Here is an 18988-nt window from a genome sequence, read left to right on the forward strand (position 1 = left end):
GGAACACCACACAATGCTCCGGGAGGTGGTTAAGATTTACCTCGCCCTGGACCACAGCACCACACCATGCTCCGGGCAGGGGTTAAGACTTCCCCGGCCCTGGGGCCATGTTACGAACCCTTCCGTAACCGGGTTCTTATAAACTGTATGATCATTCTCAAGGTCAGAGATCCCTATCCTTGGTGGAAATGCAGTGTAATTTTTAAGGTAAAAAATAATATTGCACTTAAAATTAACCGTTCTTATTATCTCCCACCACAACTATATACAATTCACTACTAGAGGTCATCCAGAGCATCGTTAGCCCTCACGCTAGCTAGCTGCGAAGATGACGGACACTATTTTCATTCCTCTGACGAGGTCTTCAGCGCAACACTAGCCCCTAGCCCACTAGCTGCAGTTATAGCGATGTCTTCAAGTGCCCTACTAGCCCACTCGCAAGTACGCTCAAACAGTGAAGTCTTCCAGAGCTCTACTAGCCCTCTGGTTAGCACACCCAAACGGTGAAGTCCTCAGAGCTCCACTAAACCTCTCTGTCACCAGTAGCTCATCACCTACCAGAACAGCAAACTAGAAGATGGGAAACTGATATTAATGGGAGGGTCAACTATTTAATTCGGAACCTGGATCATAGATGGCGCCGAGGTCCGTCACAGACTAGGAGCACCACACCATGCTCCGGGCGGGGGTTAAGAGTTATTCAGCTCTGGAGCCAGGAGCACCACACCATGCTCCGGGCGGGGGTTAACACCCCACCCAGGTTACAAGGGGTTCGTAACAGACTGACTGAATGATGACTGATTGACGGACTGACTGATTGAAAGACTGACTAACTGACTAACTGATTGAAAGACTGACTGACTGACTGACTGACTGAAAAACTGACTGACTGAAAAACTGACTGACTGAAAAACTGACTGACTGACTGACTAAATGACAGAATGACAGGATGACAGGGATCTCTGATCTGGGGCCACAGCACCACTCCATGCTCCGTCCGGGTGACTCTCAAGACTTACTTATTAGACTAAGTCTAATAAGACCAGGGATAATGCTTGCACGTAATGTAGGGGGGGCTGTGAAGGAGTCTGTGGGATCTTGGGTCCCCAGCCTTCACAATGGGGACACAAGGCACCACAGGCTCCTTCACAGCCCCCTGAATCCCGTGCTGGCATTATCCCTGTTCTTATTAGACTAGAGGAGAGGCTTGCCGGACCAGACAATTTTGTCAGTGAACTGACCGCATTATACATAGTCAATTTCTTGGCCCCCATCATAGACCCTGGCGCAAGTCTCACTGCCTCCACTACCACTCCGGAGACTACCACCAGGACGACCACAAGGTCAATTTCAACACACTCCTAAACGACCCAAGACGCGCGGCACAAACAGAGGTAGTTCCCTCTCCAGCTCCCAGCAATCCTACCATCACCATCTCATCAGCCGCGTTAGCAGACGTGCTGTCTACAAATGCTAACAGCACCACCAACGCTCCTGAAATAGCTCCTACTACCAATCAACGACACATGAGCTTACCTCAGGCTGCGAGACGAAAGACAAAAACACCAACTACGGATGTTACAGAGTCCTCAGACCAGGAAAGTTTAGTAGGAGCTTCACCAGCGCACCACAAATACGACACCTAATCCGTACACGATCTCCTCATATTAGCCACTTCACCAAACTCCAACGACAGCATGGCTCAGCCAAAGAAAAAAGGGAAGACCTACAGGTATATGCTAACCCCACCAGTTCCATAACTGGTACAACCAGCCTTCCAGGACTAAAAACAATCATGACGACCCCCCATCAATCCCTAGATCTCTAGTATCAGCTATAGATACAGATAATGGCCCCAAAGAGCCTCCACTTACGGGAGGCTGACCATAGCCCGTGCTACTTGGAACTGTTTGTTCTGCGTAGGTGAATGCACCACACCACGCTCCAGGTTAGGTTAAGACTTACGCCGCCCTGGAGCACCACACCATGCTCTAGGCAGGGGTTAAGACTTACCCCGCCTTGCGCCTGGAGCACCACACCATGCTCCGGGCGGGGTTAAGACTTACCCCGCCCTGGGCCAGGAGCACCACACCATGCTCAGGGCGGGGGTTAACACTTACCCCGCCTTGCGCCTGGAGTACCACACCATGCTCCGGGTGGGGTTAAGACTTACCCCGCCCTGGGCCAGGAGCACCACACCATGCTCCGGGCGGGGTTAAGACTTACCCCGCCCTGGGCCTGGAGCACCACACCATGCTCCGGGCGGGGTTAAGACTTACCCCGCCCTGGGCCTAGAGCACCACACCATGCTCCGGGTGGGGGTTAAGACTTTCCCCGCCCTGGGCCAGGAGCACCACACAATGCTCCGGGTGGGAGTTAAGACTTACCCCGCCCTGGGCCAGGAGCACCACACCATGCTCCGGGCGGGGGTTAAGACTTACCCCGCCTGGGGCCTGGAGCACCACACCATGCTCCGGGTGGGGGTTAAGACTTTCCCCGCCCTGGGCCAGGAGCACCACACAATGCTCCGGGCGGGGTTAAGACTTACCCCGCCCTGGGCCTGGAGCACCACACCATGCTCCGGGTGGGGGTTAAGACTTTCCCCGCCCTGGGCCAGGAGCACCACACAATGCTCCGGGTGGGAGTTAAGACTTACCCCGCCCTGGGCCAGGAGCACCACACCATGCTCCGGGCGGGGGTTAAGACTTACCCCGCCTGGGGCCTGGAGCACCACAACATGCTCCGGGCGGGGGTTAAGACTTACCCCGCCCTGGGCCAGGAGCACCACACCATGTTCCGGGTGGGAGTTAAGATTTACCCCGCCCTGGGCCAGGAGCTCCACACCATGCTCTGGGCGGGGTTAAGACTTACCCCGCCCTGGGCCAGGAGCACTACACAATGCTCCGGGCGGGGGTTAAGACTTACCCCGCCCTGGGCAAGGAGCACCACACCATGCTCTGGGCGGGGTTAAGACTTACCCCGCCCTGGGCCAGGAGCACTACACAATGTTCCGGGCGGGGGTTAAGACTTACCCCGCCCTGGGCCAGGAGCACCACACCATGCTCCGGGCGGGGGTTAAGACTTACCCCGCCCTGGGCCAGGAGCACCACACCATGCTCCGGGCGGGGGTTAAGACTTACCCCGCCCTGGGCCAGGAGCACCACACCATGCTCCGGGCGGGGGTTAAGACTTACCCCGCCCTGGGCCTGGAGCACCACACCATGCTCCGGGCAGGATTAAGACTTACCCCGCCCTGGGCCTGGAGCACCACACCATGCTCCGGGCGGGGGTTAAGATTTACCCCGCCCTGGGCCTGGAGCACCACACCATGCTCTGGGCGGGGTTAAGACTTACCCCGCCCTGGGCCTGGAGCACCACACCATGCTCTGGGCGGGGTTAAGACTTACCCCGCCCTGGGCCAGGATCACACACCATGCTCTGGGCGGGGTTAAGACTTACCCCGCCCTGGGCCAGGAGCTCCACACCATGCTCTGGGCGGGGTTAAGACTTACCCCGCCCTGGGCCAGGATCACACACCATGCTCTGGGCGGGGTTAAGACTTACCCCGCCCTGGGCCAGGAGCTCCACGCCATACTCTGGGCGGGGGTTAAGAGTTATTCAGCTCTGGAGCCAGGAGCACCACACCATGCTCCGGGCGGGGGTTAACACCCCACCCAGGTTACAAGGGGTTCGTAACAGACTGACTGAATGATGACTGATTGACGGACTGACTGATTGAAAGACTGACTAACTGACTGACTGATTGAAAGACTGACTGACTGAAAAACTGACTGACTGAAAAACTGACTGACTGAAAAACTGACTGACTGACTGACTAAATGACAGAATGACAGGATGACAGGGATCTCTGATCTGGGGCCACAGCACCACTCCATGCTCCGTCCGGGTGACTCTCAAGACTTACTTATTAGACTAAGTCTAATAAGACCAGGGATAATGCTTGCACGTAATGTAGGGGGGGCTGTGAAGGAGTCTGTGGGATCTTGGGTCCCCAGCCTTCACAATGGGGACACAAGGCACCACAGGCTCCTTCACAGCCCCCTGAATCCCGTGCTGGCATTATCCCTGTTCTTATTAGACTAGAGGAGAGGCTTGCCGGACCAGACAATTTTGTCAGTGAACTGACCGCATTATACATAGTCAATTTCTTGGCCCCCATCATAGACCCTGGCGCAAGTCTCACTGCCTCCACTACCACTCCGGAGACTACCACCAGGACGACCACAAGGTCAATTTCAACACACTCCTAAACGACCCAAGACGCGCGGCACAAACAGAGGTAGTTCCCTCTCCAGCTCCCAGCAATCCTACCATCACCATCTCATCAGCCGCGTTAGCAGACGTGCTGTCTACAAATGCTAACAGCACCACCAACGCTCCTGAAATAGCTCCTACTACCAATCAACGACACATGAGCTTACCTCAGGCTGCGAGACGAAAGACAAAAACACCAACTACGGATGTTACAGAGTCCTCAGACCAGGAAAGTTTAGTAGGAGCTTCACCAGCGCACCACAAATACGACACCTAATCCGTACACGATCTCCTCATATTAGCCACTTCACCAAACTCCAACGACAGCATGGCTCAGCCAAAGAAAAAAGGGAAGACCTACAGGTATATGCTAACCCCACCAGTTCCATAACTGGTACAACCAGCCTTCCAGGACTAAAAACAATCATGACGACCCCCATCAATCCCTAGATCTCTAGTATCAGCTATAGATACAGATAATGGCCCCAAAGAGCCTCCACTTACGGGAGGCTGACCATAGCCCGTGCTACTTGGAACTGTTTGTTCTGCGTAGGTGAATGCACCACACCACGCTCCAGGTTAGGCTAAGACTTACTCCGCCCTGGAGCACCACACCATGCTCTAGGCAGGGGTTAAGACTTATGTTGTAATCCACAAGTTAGTAGGAATTATTAGCTAGAGGATCATTACTACAACACTTAACGAATGATGATTGAAAGTACATGTAAGTAGACAGACTATGGATCACATATCTAAGAAAGGTCAATGGATTAAGACCGAAGCTGTTTAGCCAAATTAATAATTCCTGGAAAGAGGAATTATTCTTCGTCAGGCTTCTAGGAACAAGATTACCGCTCTAGGGATAAGGTTAATCGGATTATACCTTCCTTGAGAGGAGTGGTGAAATGTTTGAGGCCATGGCTGACTGGAGGCAGTCTGATTGTGGAGGTTGAACTAGCAAGTCCTTTGGATCCCCGTTTGTGGCAGCAGCGAAGTGTAGCAGACAGCTATGCGAGAACCTGATGTGATCATAGTGACCAAGTTAAGTCTGCAGTATGTGAGTATTGAATGTAAGACTAACCGGGTGTGGAGCGTTGTAGTAATCATTCCGTATTAGGGACTTAGGCGGAAGTTACTAGTGTGTGTGGTGATCGCGGAGGTCAAGTGGTCTATGGGTATTGGAAGTGTATTGACCTAATAGAGTATGTTAATTAATATAGTATTATTTGTCAGAGTCTATTCTTTGTAATTAAATGACAAAACCCGACGGCCTTTAAATACCTTCCGTATGTTCATTCATTGTGTTCCAGTACAAACCTAGTGGTACGCCTCAAGGGTCTGGTGTGTGTAGGAGTACACGGTGGTAGTAACGGTTGCTGAGGCAAGGTGTTATGTGTTGTGTAATCGCTGTGTTCGGAATGAACCGTGGTTCAGCGTCACGACATATTTGGTGGGGATTAAGACCGAAGCTGTTTAGCCAAATTAATAATTCCTGGAAAGAGGAATTATTCTTCGTCAGGCTTCTAGGAACAAGATTACCGCTCTAGGGATAAGGTTAATCGGATTATACCTTCCTTGAGAGGAGTGGTGAAATGTTTGAGGCCATGGCTGACTGGAGGCAGTCTGATTGTGGAGGTTGAACTATCAAGTCCTTTGGATCCCCGTTTGTGGCAGCAGCGAAGTGTAGCAGACAGCTATGCGAGAACCTGATGTGATCATAGTGACCAAGTTAAGTCTGCAGTATGTGAGTATTGAATGTAAGACTAACCGGGTGTGGAGCGTTGTAGTAATCATTCCGTATTAGGGACTTAGGCGGAAGTTACTAGTGTGTGTGGTGATCGCGGAGGTCAAGTGGTCTATTGGTATTGGAAGTGTATTGACCTAATAGAGTATGTTAATTAATATAGTATTATTTGTCAGAGTCTATTCTTTGTAATTAAATGACAAAACCCGACGGCCTTTAAATACCTTCCGTATGTTCATTCATTGTGTTCCAGTACAAACCTAGTGGTACGCCTCAAGGGTCTGGTGTGTGTAGGAGTACACGGTGGTAGTAACGGTTGCTGAGGCAAGGTGTTATGTGTTGTGTAATCGCTGTGTTCGGAATGAACCGGGGTTCAGCGTCACGACACTTACCCCGCCTTGCGCCTGGAGCACCACACCATGCTCCGGGCGGGGTTAAGACTTACCCCGCCCTGGGCCAGGAGCACCACACCATGCTCAGGGCGGGGGTTAACACTTACCCCGCCTTGCGCCTGGAGCACCACACCATGCTCCGGGTGGGGTTAAGACTTACCCCGCCCTGGGCCAGGAACACCACACCATGCTCCGGGCGGGGTTAAGACTTACCCCGCCCTGGGCCTGGAGCACCACACCATGCTCCGGGCGGGGTTAAGACTTACCCTGCCCTGGGCCTAGAGCACCACACCATGCTCCGGGTGGGGGTTAAGACTTTCCCCGCCCTGGGCCAGGAGCACCACACAATGCTCCGGGTGGGAGTTAAGACTTACCCCGCCCTGGGCCAGGAGCACCACACCATGCTCCGGGCGGGGGTTAAGACTTACCCCGCCTGGGGCCTGGAGCACCACACCATGCTCCGGGCGGGGGTTAAGACTTACCCCGCCTGGGGCCTGGAGCACCACACAATGCTCCGGGCGGGGGTTAAGACTTACCCCGCCCTGGGCCAGGAGCACCACACCATGTTCCGGGTGGGAGTTAAGACTTACCCCGCCCTGGGCCAGGAACTCCACACCATGCTCTGGGCGGGGTTAAGACTTACCCCGCCCTGGGCCAGGAGCACTACACAATGCTCCGGGCGGGGGTTAAGACTTACCCCGCCCTGGGCAAGGAGCACCACACCATGCTCTGGGCGGGGTTAAGACTTACCCCGCCCTGGGCCAGGAGCACTACACAATGCTCCGGGCGGGGGTTAAGACTTACCCCGCCCTGGGCCAGGAGCACCACACCATGCTCCGGGCGGGGGTTAAGACTTACCCCGCCCTGGGCCTGGAGCACCACACCATGCTCCGGGCGGGGTTAAGACTTACCCCGCCCTGGGCCTGGAGCACCACACCATGCTCCGGGCGGGGGTTAAGACTTACCCCGCCCTGGGCCTGGAGCACCACACCATGATCTGGGCGGGGTTAAGACTTACCCCGCCCTGGGCCTGGAGCACTACACCATGCTCTGGGCGGGGTTAAGACTTACCCCGCCCTGGGCCAGGAGCTCCACACCATGCTCTGGGCGGGGTTAAGACTTACGCCGCCCTGGGCCAGGATCACACACCATGCTCTGGGCGGGGTTAAGACTTACCCCGCCCTGGGCCAGGAGCTCCACACCATGCTCTGGGCGTGGTTAAGACTTACCCCGCCCTAGGCCAGGATCACACACCATGCTCTGGGCGGGGTTAAGACTTACCCCGCCCTGGGCCAGGAGCACCACACCATGCTCTGGGCGGGGTTAAGACTTACCCCGCCCTGGGCCAGGAGCTCCACACCATGCTCCGGGCGGGGGTTAAGACTTACCCCGCCCTGGGCCAGGAGCTCCACACCATGCTCTGGGCGGGGTTAAGACTTACCCCGCCCTGGGCCAGGATCACACACCATGCTCTGGGCGGGGTTAAGACTTACCCCGCCCTAGGCCAGGAGCTCCACACCATGCTCTGGGCGGGGTTAAGACTTACCCCGCCCTGGGCCAGGAGCTCCACACCATGCTCTGGGCGGGGGTTAAGACTTACCCCGCCCTGGGCCAGGAGCTCCACACCATGCTCCGGGCGGGGGTTAAGACTTACCCCGCCCTGGGCCAGGAGCACCACACCATGCTCTGGGCGGGGTTAAGACTTACCCCGCCCTGGACCAGGATCACACACCATGCTCTGGGCGGGGTTAAGACTTACCCCGCCCTAGGCCACGATCACACACCATGCTCTGGGCGGGGTTAAGACTTACCCCGCCCTGGGCCAGGAGCTCCACACCATGCTCTGGGCGGGGTTAAGACTTACCCCGCCCTGGGCCAGGAGCTCCACACCATGCTCCGGGCGGGGGTTAAGACTTACCCCGCCCTGGGCCAGGAGCTCCACACCATGCTCTGGGCGGGGTTAAGACTTACCCCGCCCTGGGCCAGGATCACACACCATGCTCTGGGCGGGGTTAAGACTTACCCCGCCCTGGGCCAGGAGCTCCACACCATGCTCTGGGCGTGGTTAAGACTTACCCCGCCCTAGGCCAGGATCACACACCATGCTCTGGGCGGGGTTAAGACTTACCCCGCCCTGGGCCAGGAGCTCCACACCATGCTCTGGGCGGGGTTAAGACTTACCCCGCCCTAGGCCAGGAGCTCCACATCATGCTCTGGGCGGGGTTAAGACTTACCCCGCCCTGGGCCAGGAGCTCCACACCATGCTCTGGGCGGGGTTAAGACTTACCCCGCCCTGGGCCAGGAGCTCCACACCATGCTCTGGGCGGGGTTAAGACTTACCCCGCCCTGGGCCAGGATCACACACCTGGCCGGATGTTACTTCCGGTCATTAAAGACATCACGTGTTATGATCGTGATAACGTCGTGATCGTGTTAAGATGTGCTTTACACTAGTTCACCCCGTCACACATGTTACACACTTGTTATGTTGTGTTTTGTTGGCTAATTTAGATATTTGTCTGCCTGTCAGTCAGTCACTCTATTACTCTTTCAATCACTTACTCAGTCAGTTAGTGTGTCAGTCAGTCAGTGTCAGTAAGTAAGTCAGTCAGTCACTCAATTAGTAATTGTGTCAGTCAGTCAGTTTGTCATTCAGTCAATCAGTCAGTGTGTCAGTCAGTCAGTCAGCCACTCTGTTAGTGTGTCAGTCATTCAGTCAGTCATTTAGCTAGTCAATCAGTCACTCTATTACTATGTCAGTCAGTCAGTCAGTCAGTCAGGCAGTCAGTCAGGCAGTCAGTCACGCATTCAGTCAGTGTGTCAGTCAGTCAGTTATTCTGTTAGTCAGTTAGTCAGTCACTCTGTCAGTCAGACAGTCAATCAGTCAGTCATTCAGTCAGTCAGTGTGTCAGTCAGTCAGTCTGTAAGTTAGTCAATCAGTCAGTCAGTCAGTGAAATGGTCTGTAAGTCAATCAGTCAGTTAGTCTGATATTCAGTCAGGTAAATCAGTCAGTCAGTCAGTCACTCACTCACTAAATCAGTAAGTGTGTCGTTAGTCAGCCAGTCTGTAAGTCAGTTGATCCGTCAGTCGATCATTCAATCAGTCAGTCAGAGAAACAGTCTGTAAGTCAGACAATCAGTCAGTCAGTCTGTAATTCAGTCAGGTACTCAGTCAGGTACTCAGGTTCTCAGTCAGTCTGTAAGTCAGTGATAAATCAGTAAGTCATTCTGTCATTTAGTCAGTCAGTCAGTCAGTCAGTCTTTCAATCAGTCCGTCAGTCAGTCTGTTAGTCATCATTCAGTCGGTCTTTCAGTCAGTCAGTCAGTCACTTAGTAAGTCAATCTCTCAGTCAGTTAGTGTGTCAGTCAGTCAGTATTTCAGTTTGTCAGTAAATCAGTCAGTCAGTAAATCAGCCAGTCAGTATTTCAGTTTGTCAGTAAATCAGTCAGTCAGTAAATCCGTCAGTCAGTCAGTCAGTCAGTCAGTCAGTCAGTCAGTCAGTCAGTCAGTCTTTCAATCCGTCCGTCAGTCTATCAGTCATCATTCGGTCAATTTTTCAGCCAATTTGTCAGTCAGTCAGTTAGTCAGTCAGTCAGTTTGTCAATCAGTCAGTCTGTAAGTCAGTCAATCAATCAGTCAATCAGTCAGACAGTCAGTGAAAGAGTCTGTAAGTCAGTCAGTCAGTCAGTCATTCAGTCAATCCGTCAGTCAGTCTGCCAGTCACCATTCAGTCGGTCTTTCAGCCAATTTGTTAGTAAGCCAGTCAGTGTGTCAATCTGTCAGTCAGTCGGTCTTTCAGTCAATTTGTCAGTCTCTCAGTCAATGTCTCAGTCAGTCAGTCAGTCAGTCAGGCAGTCAGTCAATCAGTCAGTGTGCCATTCAGTCAATTAGTCAGTGTGTCAGTCAGTCAGTAAGACAGTCAATGTTTCAGTCAGTCGGTCTGTCAGTCAGTCACTCTTTTATTATTTCAGTCAGTGACTCAGTCAGTCAGCGTGTCAGTCAGTCAGTCGGTCAGTGTGCCATTCAGTCAATTAGTCATTCAGTCAGTCTGTGTGCCATTCAGTCACTTAGTGTGTCAGTCAGTCACTCAGTGTTTCAGTCAGTCAGTCAGTCAGTCTGTCAGTCAGTCGATCAGTCAGTCATTCAGTCGAGCTTTCAGCTCATTTGTCAGTTAGTCAGCGTATCAGTCAGTCAGTGTGCCATTCAGTCAATTAGTCAGTGTTACAGTCAGTCAGCAGTCAGTCTATCAGTCTGTCAGTCAGTCGATCAATCAGTCATTCAGTCGGTCTTTCAGCCCATTTGTCAGTCAGTTAGTCAGTCAGTCATTCAATCAGTCAGTGTGCAATTCAGTCAATTAGTCAGTGTGTCAGTCAGTCAGTAGTAAGTCAGTTAGGGTTTCAGTCAGTCAGTCACTCTATTACTCTTTCAATCACTTACTCAGTTAGTGTGTCAGTCAGTGTCAGTAAGTCAGTCAGTCACTCAATTAGTAATTGTGTCAGTCAGTCAGTTTGTCATTCAGTCAATCAGTCAGTTTGTCATTCAGTCAATCAGTCAGTGTGTCAGTCAGTCAGTAAGTCAGTCAGGCAGTGTTTCAGTCAATCAGTCAGTCAGTCAGTGTGTCAGTCAGTCAGTCAGCCACTCTGTTAGTCAGTGTGTCAGTCATTCAGTCAGTCATCTAGCTAGTCAGTCAGTCACTCTATTACTATTTCAGTCAGTCAGTCAGTCAGTCAGTCAGTCACTGTCAGTCAGTCAGGCAGTCACTCTGTAAGTCAGTGAAACAGTCAGTCAGTCAGTCAGTCAGTGTGTCAGTCAGTCATTTACTCTGTTAGTCAGTCAGTCAGTCAGTGTGTCAGTCAGTCAGTTAGTCAGGGAGTCAGTCATTCAGTGTGTCAGTCAGTCAGTTAGTCAGGGAGTCAGTCAGTCAGTCTGTAAGTTAGTCAATCAGTCAGTCTGTAAGCTAGTCAATCAGTCAATCAGTCAATCAGTGAAACGGTCTGTAAGTCAGTCAATCAGTTAGTCTGTCATTCAGTCAGGTAAATCAGTCAGTCAGTAAATCAGTCAGTCAGTCAGTCAGTAAGTGTGTCGTTAGTCAGCCAGTAAGTCAGTTGATCCGTCAGTCAATCATTCAATCAGTCAGTCAGTCAGAGAAACAGTCTGTAAGTCAGACAATCAGTCTGTAATTCAGTCAGGTACTCAGTCAGGTTCTCAGTCAGTCTGTAAGTCAGTGATAAATCAGTAAGTCATTCTGTCATTTAGTCAGTCAGTCAGTCAGTTAGTCTTTCACTCAGTCCGTCAGTCAGTCATCATTCAGTCGGTCTTTCAGTCAGTCAGTCACTTAGTAAGTCAATCTCTCAGTCAGTAAATCAGCCAGTCAGTATTTCAGTTTGTCAGTAAATCAGTCAGTAAATCCATCAGTCAGTAAATCAGTCAGTCAATCAGTCAGTCTGCCAGTCATCATTCAGTCGGTCTTTCAGCCAATTTGTCAGTAAGCCAGTCAGTGTGTCAATCTGTCAGTCAGTCGGTCTTTCAGTCAATTTGTCAGTCAGTCATTCAGTCAGTCATTCAGTCAGTCAATCTAGTCAATCAGTTTATCAGTCAGTCATTCAGTCGGTCTCTCAGTCAATGTCTCAGTCAGTCAGTCAGGCAGTCAGGCAGTCAGTCAATCAGTTCGTGTGCCACTCAGTCAATTAGTCAGTGTGTCAGTCAGTCAGTAAGTAAGACAGTCAATGTTTCAGTCAGTCAGTCTGTCAGTCAGTCACTCTATTACTATTTCAGTCAGTGACTCAGTCAGTAAGCGTGTCAGTCAGTCAGTCGGTTAGTGTGCCATTCAGACAATTAGTCAATCATTCAGTCAGTCTGTGTGCCATTCAGTCACTTAGTCAGTGTGTCAGTCAGTCAGTCAGTTAGTGTTTCAGTCAGTCAGTGTTACGGCCCTACTGGGACGCAACCGGGTTCTTCTCTGATGGTAGAAGAGTTTGGGAATCCGGCCCCAAGTTAGTAGAGGCTCTCAAGGGGTGTGTTCCGTAATGCAAGTCAAAGCTATCAAGGAAGGTACATTGAAGACAAGTATTCTAATATATATATATATATATATATATATATATATATATATATATATATATATATATATATATATATATATATATATATATATATATATATATATATATTAGTATATTTTGGTAGCAGTCTTTCCTGTAGACATATTTTATTAAATATGACCGAAAAAGTAAGATTAATAATTCTAACACGAATTTTCTCAATCTTTCGTACATTATGCTTCACTGTTGGAGGTAAATCAAAAATCACTTCTCCAAAATTCATTTTTATTTCTAGTCTGACGCGACACGGGCGCGTTTCGTAAAACTTATTACATTTTCAAAGACTTCACAAATACACAACTGATTAGAACTTGCATTTCCCTGATTTTATATCTACTTTTGAGTGAGGTGGGAAGGGTGATGTGGCATTACATTTGAGTGAGGTGGGAAGGATGATGTGGCATTAGAGGATATTAATAGGGTATTAAAAGTATCAACACAAGACAGAACACGAAACAATGGATATTGAATAGAAGTGTTTGTAGAAAGCCTATTGGTCCATATTTCTTGATGCTTCTATATTGGAGCGGAGTCTTGAGGTGGGTAGAATATAGTTGTGCAATAATTGGCTGTTGATTGCTGGTGTTGACTTCTTGATGTGTAGTGCCTCGCAAACGTCAAGCCGCCTGCTATCGCTGTATCTATCGATGATTTCTGTGTTGTTTACTAGGGTTTCTCTGGCGATGGTTTGGTTATGGGAAGAGATTATATGTTCCTTAATGGAGCCCTGTTGTTTATGCATCGTTAAACGCCTAGAAAGAGATGTTGTTGTCTTGCCTATATACTGGGTTTTTTGGAGCTTACAGTCCCCAAGTGGGCATTTGAAGGCATAGACGACGTTAGTCTCTTTTAAAGCGTTCTGTTTCGTGTCTGGAGAGTTTCTCATGAGTAGGCTGGCCGTTTTTCTGGTTTTATAGTAAATCGTCAGTTGTATCCTCTGATTTTTGTCTGTAGGGATAACGTTTCTATTAACAATATCTTTCAGGACCCTTTCCTCTGTTTTATGAGCTGTGGAAAAGAAGTTCCTGTAAAATAGTCTAATAGGGGGTATAGGTGTTGTGTTAGTTGTCTCTTCAGAGGTTGCATGGCTTTTCACTTTCCTTCTTATGATGTCTTCGATGAAACCATTGGAGAAGCCGTTATTGACTAGAACCTGCCTTACCCTACAGAGTTCTTCGTCGACTTGCTTCCATTCTGAGCTGTGGCTGAGAGCACGGTCGACGTATGCGTTAACAACACTCCTCTTGTACCTGTCAGGGCAGTCGCTGTTGGCATTTAGGCACATTCCTATGTTTGTTTCCTTTGTGTAGACTGCAGTGTGGAAACCTCCGCCCTTTTCCATGACTGTTACATCTAGAAAAGGCAGCTTCCCATCCTTTTCCGTCTCGTAAGTGAAACGCAGCACGGAACTCTGCTCAAATGCCTCCTTCAGCTCCTGCAGATGTCTGACATCAGGTACCTGTGTAAAAATGTCGTCAACATACCTGCAGTATATGGCCGGTTTCAAGTTCATGTCGACTAAGACTTTTTGCTCGATGGTACCCATGTAGAAGTTTGCAAACAGGACACCTAGGGGAGAACCCATAGCGACCCCATCTACTTGCTTATACATATGCCCATCCGGGCTCAAGAAGGGTGCCTCTTTAGTACAAGCTTGGAGTAGTTTCCTCAGAATACTTTCTGGCATGTCAAGAGGAGTACAGGCTGGATCACGATACACTCTGTCGGCTATCATTCCGATTGTCTCGTCCACAGGTACGTTGGTAAACAGCGATTCTACGTCCAACGAGGCTCTTATCCCTGTGGCCCGTGCGCCCCGCAGTAAGTCCACAAATTCCTCCAAAGGAATTTGTGGACTTACTGCGGGGCGCACGGGCCACAGGGATAAGAGCCTCGTTGGACGTAGAATCGCTGTTTACCAACGTACCTGTGGACGAGACAATCGGAATGATAGCCGACAGAGTGTATCGTGATCCAGCCTGAACTCCTCTTGACATGCCAGAAAGTATTCTGAGGAAACTACTCCAAGCTTGTACTAAAGAGGCACCCTTCTTGAGCCCGGATGGGCATATGTATAAGCAAGTAGATGGGGTCGCTATGGGTTCTCCCCTAGGTGTCCTGTTTGCAAACTTCTACATGGGTACCATCGAGCAAAAAGTCTTAGTCGACATGAACTTGAAACCGGCCATATACTGCAGGTATGTTGACGACATTTTTACACAGGTACCTGATGTCAGACATCTGCAGGAGCTGAAGGAGGCATTTGAGCAGAGTTCCGTGCTGCGTTTCACTTACGAGACGGAAAAGGATGGGAAGCTGCCTTTTCTAGATGTAACAGTCATGGAAAAGGGCGGAGGTTTCCACACTGCAGTCTACACAAAGGAAACAAACATAGGAATGTGCCTAAATGCCAACAGCGACTGCCCTGACAGGTACAAGAGGAGTGTTGTTAACGCATACGTCGACCGTGCTCTCAGCCACAGCTCAGAATGGAAGCAAGTCGACGAAGAACTCTGTAGGGTAAGGCAGGTTCTAGTCAATAACGGCTTCTCCAATGGTTTCATCGAAGACATCATAAGAAGGAAAGTGAAAAGCCATGCAACCTCTGAAGAGACAACTAACACAACACCTATACCCCCTATTAGACTATTTTACAGGAACTTCTTTTCCACAGCTCATAAAACAGAGGAAAGGGTCCTGAAAGATATTGTTAATAGAAACGTTATCCCTACAGACAAAAATCAGAGGATACAACTGACGATTTACTATAAAACCAGAAAAACGGCCAGCCTACTCATGAGAAACTCTCCAGACACGAAACAGAACGCTTTAAAAGAGACTAACGTCGTCTATGCCTTCAAATGCCCACTTGGGGACTGTAAGCTCCAAAAAACCCAGTATATAGGCAAGACAACAACATCTCTTTCTAGGCGTTTAACGATGCATAAACAACAGGGCTCCATTAAGGAACATATAATCTCTTCCCATAACCAAACCATCGCCAGAGAAACCCTAGTAAACAACACAGAAATCATCGATAGATACAGCGATAGCAGGCGGCTTGACGTTTGCGAGGCACTACACATCAAGAAGTCAACACCAGCAATCAACAGCCAATTATTGCACAACTATATTCTACCCACCTCAAGACTCCGCTCCAATATAGAAGCATCAAGAAATATGGACCAATAGGCTTTCTACAAACACTTCTATTCAATATCCATTGTTTCGTGTTCTGTCTTGTGTTGATACTTTTAATACCCTATTAATATCCTCTAATGCCACATCATCCTTCCCACCTCACTCAAATGTAATGCCACATCACCCTTCCCACCTCACTCAAAAGTAGATATAAAATCAGGGAAATGCAAGTTCTAATCAGTTGTGTATTTGTGAAGTCTTTGAAAATGTAATAAGTTTTACGAAACGCGCCCATGTCGCGTCAGACTAGAAATAAAAATGAATTTTGGAGAAGTGATTTTTGATTTACCTCCAACAGTGAAGCATAATGTACGAAAGATTGAGAAAATTCGTGTTAGAATTATTAATCTTACTTTTTCGGTCATATTTAATAAAATATATATATATATATATATATATATATATATATATATATATATATATATATATATATATATATATATATATATATATATATATATATATATATACCCACCACCGTAATTTAAAGTCATAAAAGGGAATTATTACTACACAATGTACAATGAGGTCTCCCTCTCTGAAGACGCTCAACACTCGGCGATGCTTCTTCTGGGTAGCCCTGGTCTCTGCTTCCGTGGCTCACGATGAATCCACGATAACTCTACGACGAATCTACCCTGGCCACAGGCCAGCCAAATCAGTCCCACTGGGTGCCCCGTCGTGATGGCCTTCAACCACAATCCAGCCTGTAGCTGGCAGGTACCGGTCATGTAACACGGGTTCGGGTTCCCTCTCTCTACTTCTCTACCTTCTACTCCCTCTACCCGTATTCTTACTTTTTATTCTCTACCAAGGGACTCCAAAACTTTTACCAAAGCCAACTCCACGCCACGTGGTCCTAAGACGATTGACCGACTTAGGATTCTACACCCAGTATGACGTGACCTAGGCTCTGAGCAAAACCCTAGAGTCGCCTCTACGCTGCCACCACCAGACCAGTAACACAAGAGCAATGATCGAGGTCTGGATCGATCACGCTAATTAATCAACCTAGGGGCTTGATCCCCACTATATACGATGACCTTGAGTGTGGAATAAATTACACGGTAATGATAATTCCGATTCGATGTTAGAATCGGCGCCCAATCCAACTTTACCTCGTGTGGACCACGTGACCAGGACAAGTTTACACATAAAACACATGGAAATAATGAAATGCAAAATATTAACAAATTTAATTTATTAAAAGAAAAAAACTAAAACAAAATCTAAATATGTTCACTCCCTATCACTTTAACACTCCCTACTTGACCTGAATGGCAAATGAGAAGACTATCCCTATAATTAACAATAGCAACTATACCTTGGGCGACCAGCTCTAGATGATGGGCTGGTCTTGGGGAGAGGTAAGATGTTTGACCTCTCCCAGCTGCTCCCGTATTCACACTGATCTCTCCCTTGTCTGGTCTACCCCAGACAGAGTATTGTATCCTTCCGCCTAGTCAAAGTTCTACCCAGTTACTAGCAAGGTTTAAGTTATAACAATTAAACTCTGTTGTACTTAATTGATCCAGACTGGTTGAATTATTTTACTGAAATAAATTACACAAGCCTCTAACGGCAGAGCTGTTCCCGATCACAAAAATGGTTATTAAAACTTTGAGAAATAGTAGACCTGTCAACCCTGCTGACCTATGACCGCCGGTCACTCTGCCTTACAAGTTAGATCTGATTCGTGACGTCACTGATGGTGACTTAAACTCAATAATTAGAATACTCTTGATGTTGTACCCAGTACTATTATACAATACAATTTTAATACAAAATGAATAAAGGCTAATTTCTCTAAATTACTGAATACTATAGGATGATTCATTATACGCAGCTATGAACAAAGCGTCGGTTATTTCCACCGCGAATTCCCCTGGGGGTCAGGTCACCATGCGGGCTCAGCTTCCCATTCTCTTTTGTCGATAAACCACTGGATAATTCTTACAACAGCCTAGTTTGTTACAGTCAGCCTCGCTGTCAGGCCACTCCACAACTAATACTAGGGTTGCGAGCCCTAGGCAGGAGCCTCGTGTGACCCGCTGATCACTCTCCTCATTAAGCACCACAGTGGCTAGTCTCTTCCACCAGCCAGCCCCGGATAAGGCGATTCCCGACACTGCCACGCCTCAGGCAGACTATTACACTCTCAACAGAGTTCGTCCGGGGGTGGCTCACGGCTTCTTCAAAGCAAACTCGTGAAGAGACCTTGGCTGTCTTGGGTAGACTGCTCCATCGTCCAACACAGCAGTCCCAGGTCGACTCTGCAATCAGACACGTCATTAATACTGGGACGCTTCACTTACAAGCTTAGACAGAAACGTCCACCTCTTCACTCCATAGATGGCGTTCACTGTCTAAGCACTCCCTCACCAGAGGTCAGCAGCGGCTACGTCGCGAGTCGACTACGACAGGAATCCAGCACCTGTTGCCGGCATATCCTGTCACTACTAGATGGCGTTGTCCATGTTGTGGGGTTTTCGGGAGCGGACTCACAGATGGCGTCGTCGTCACAGCTCCGTGCTCCGACGCTGGACTCGGGTCCGTAACAGTCAGTCAGTTAATCAGTCTGTCAGTCAGTCGATCAGTCAGTCATTCAGTCGGTCTTTCAGCTCATTTGTCAGTTAGTCAGCGTATCAGTCAGTCAGTCAGTCAGTCAGTGTGCCATTCAGTCAATTAGTCAGTGTGTCAGTCAGTCAGTAAGTCAGTTAGTGTTTCAGTCAGTCAGTCAGTCAATCGTTCAGTCAGTCTGTCAATCAGTCTATCAGTCTGTCAGTCAGTCGATCAATCAGTCATTCAGTCGGTCTTTCAGCCCATTTGTCAGTCAGTCAGTCAGTCAGCCATTCAATCAGTCAGTGTGCCATTCAGTCAATTAGTCAGTGTGTCAGTCAGTCAGTAGTAAGTCAGTTAGGGTTTCAGTCAGTCAGTCTGTCAGGCTGTCAGTCAGTTAATCTGTCAGTCATTCAGGTGGTCTTTCAGCCCATTTGTCAGTCAGTCAGTCAGTCAGTCAGTCAGTCAGTCAGTCTGTAAGTCAGTTGTTACGGACTCATCGCCGTCGTCTGAGTATGGCCTGGTAATTCCAGCGCCATCTAGGAGTATGTACTCAAACTCCCCTGGAATTCGACGCTACGTAGACAACGCCATCTATAAGTGGTGGCGTGATCGTGGTAAATGGCTCTGGTGTCCTGCCCTGGCTAGCGGGTGTGGTCAACGTGAATGACCTCTGGTGAGGTGTCGGCTCAAGATCAGCGCCATCTGTTGTGCT

Source organism: Procambarus clarkii, chromosome 49 (genome assembly GCF_040958095.1).
Source record: "Procambarus clarkii isolate CNS0578487 chromosome 49, FALCON_Pclarkii_2.0, whole genome shotgun sequence".
NCBI lineage: Eukaryota > Metazoa > Arthropoda > Malacostraca > Decapoda > Cambaridae > Procambarus > Procambarus clarkii.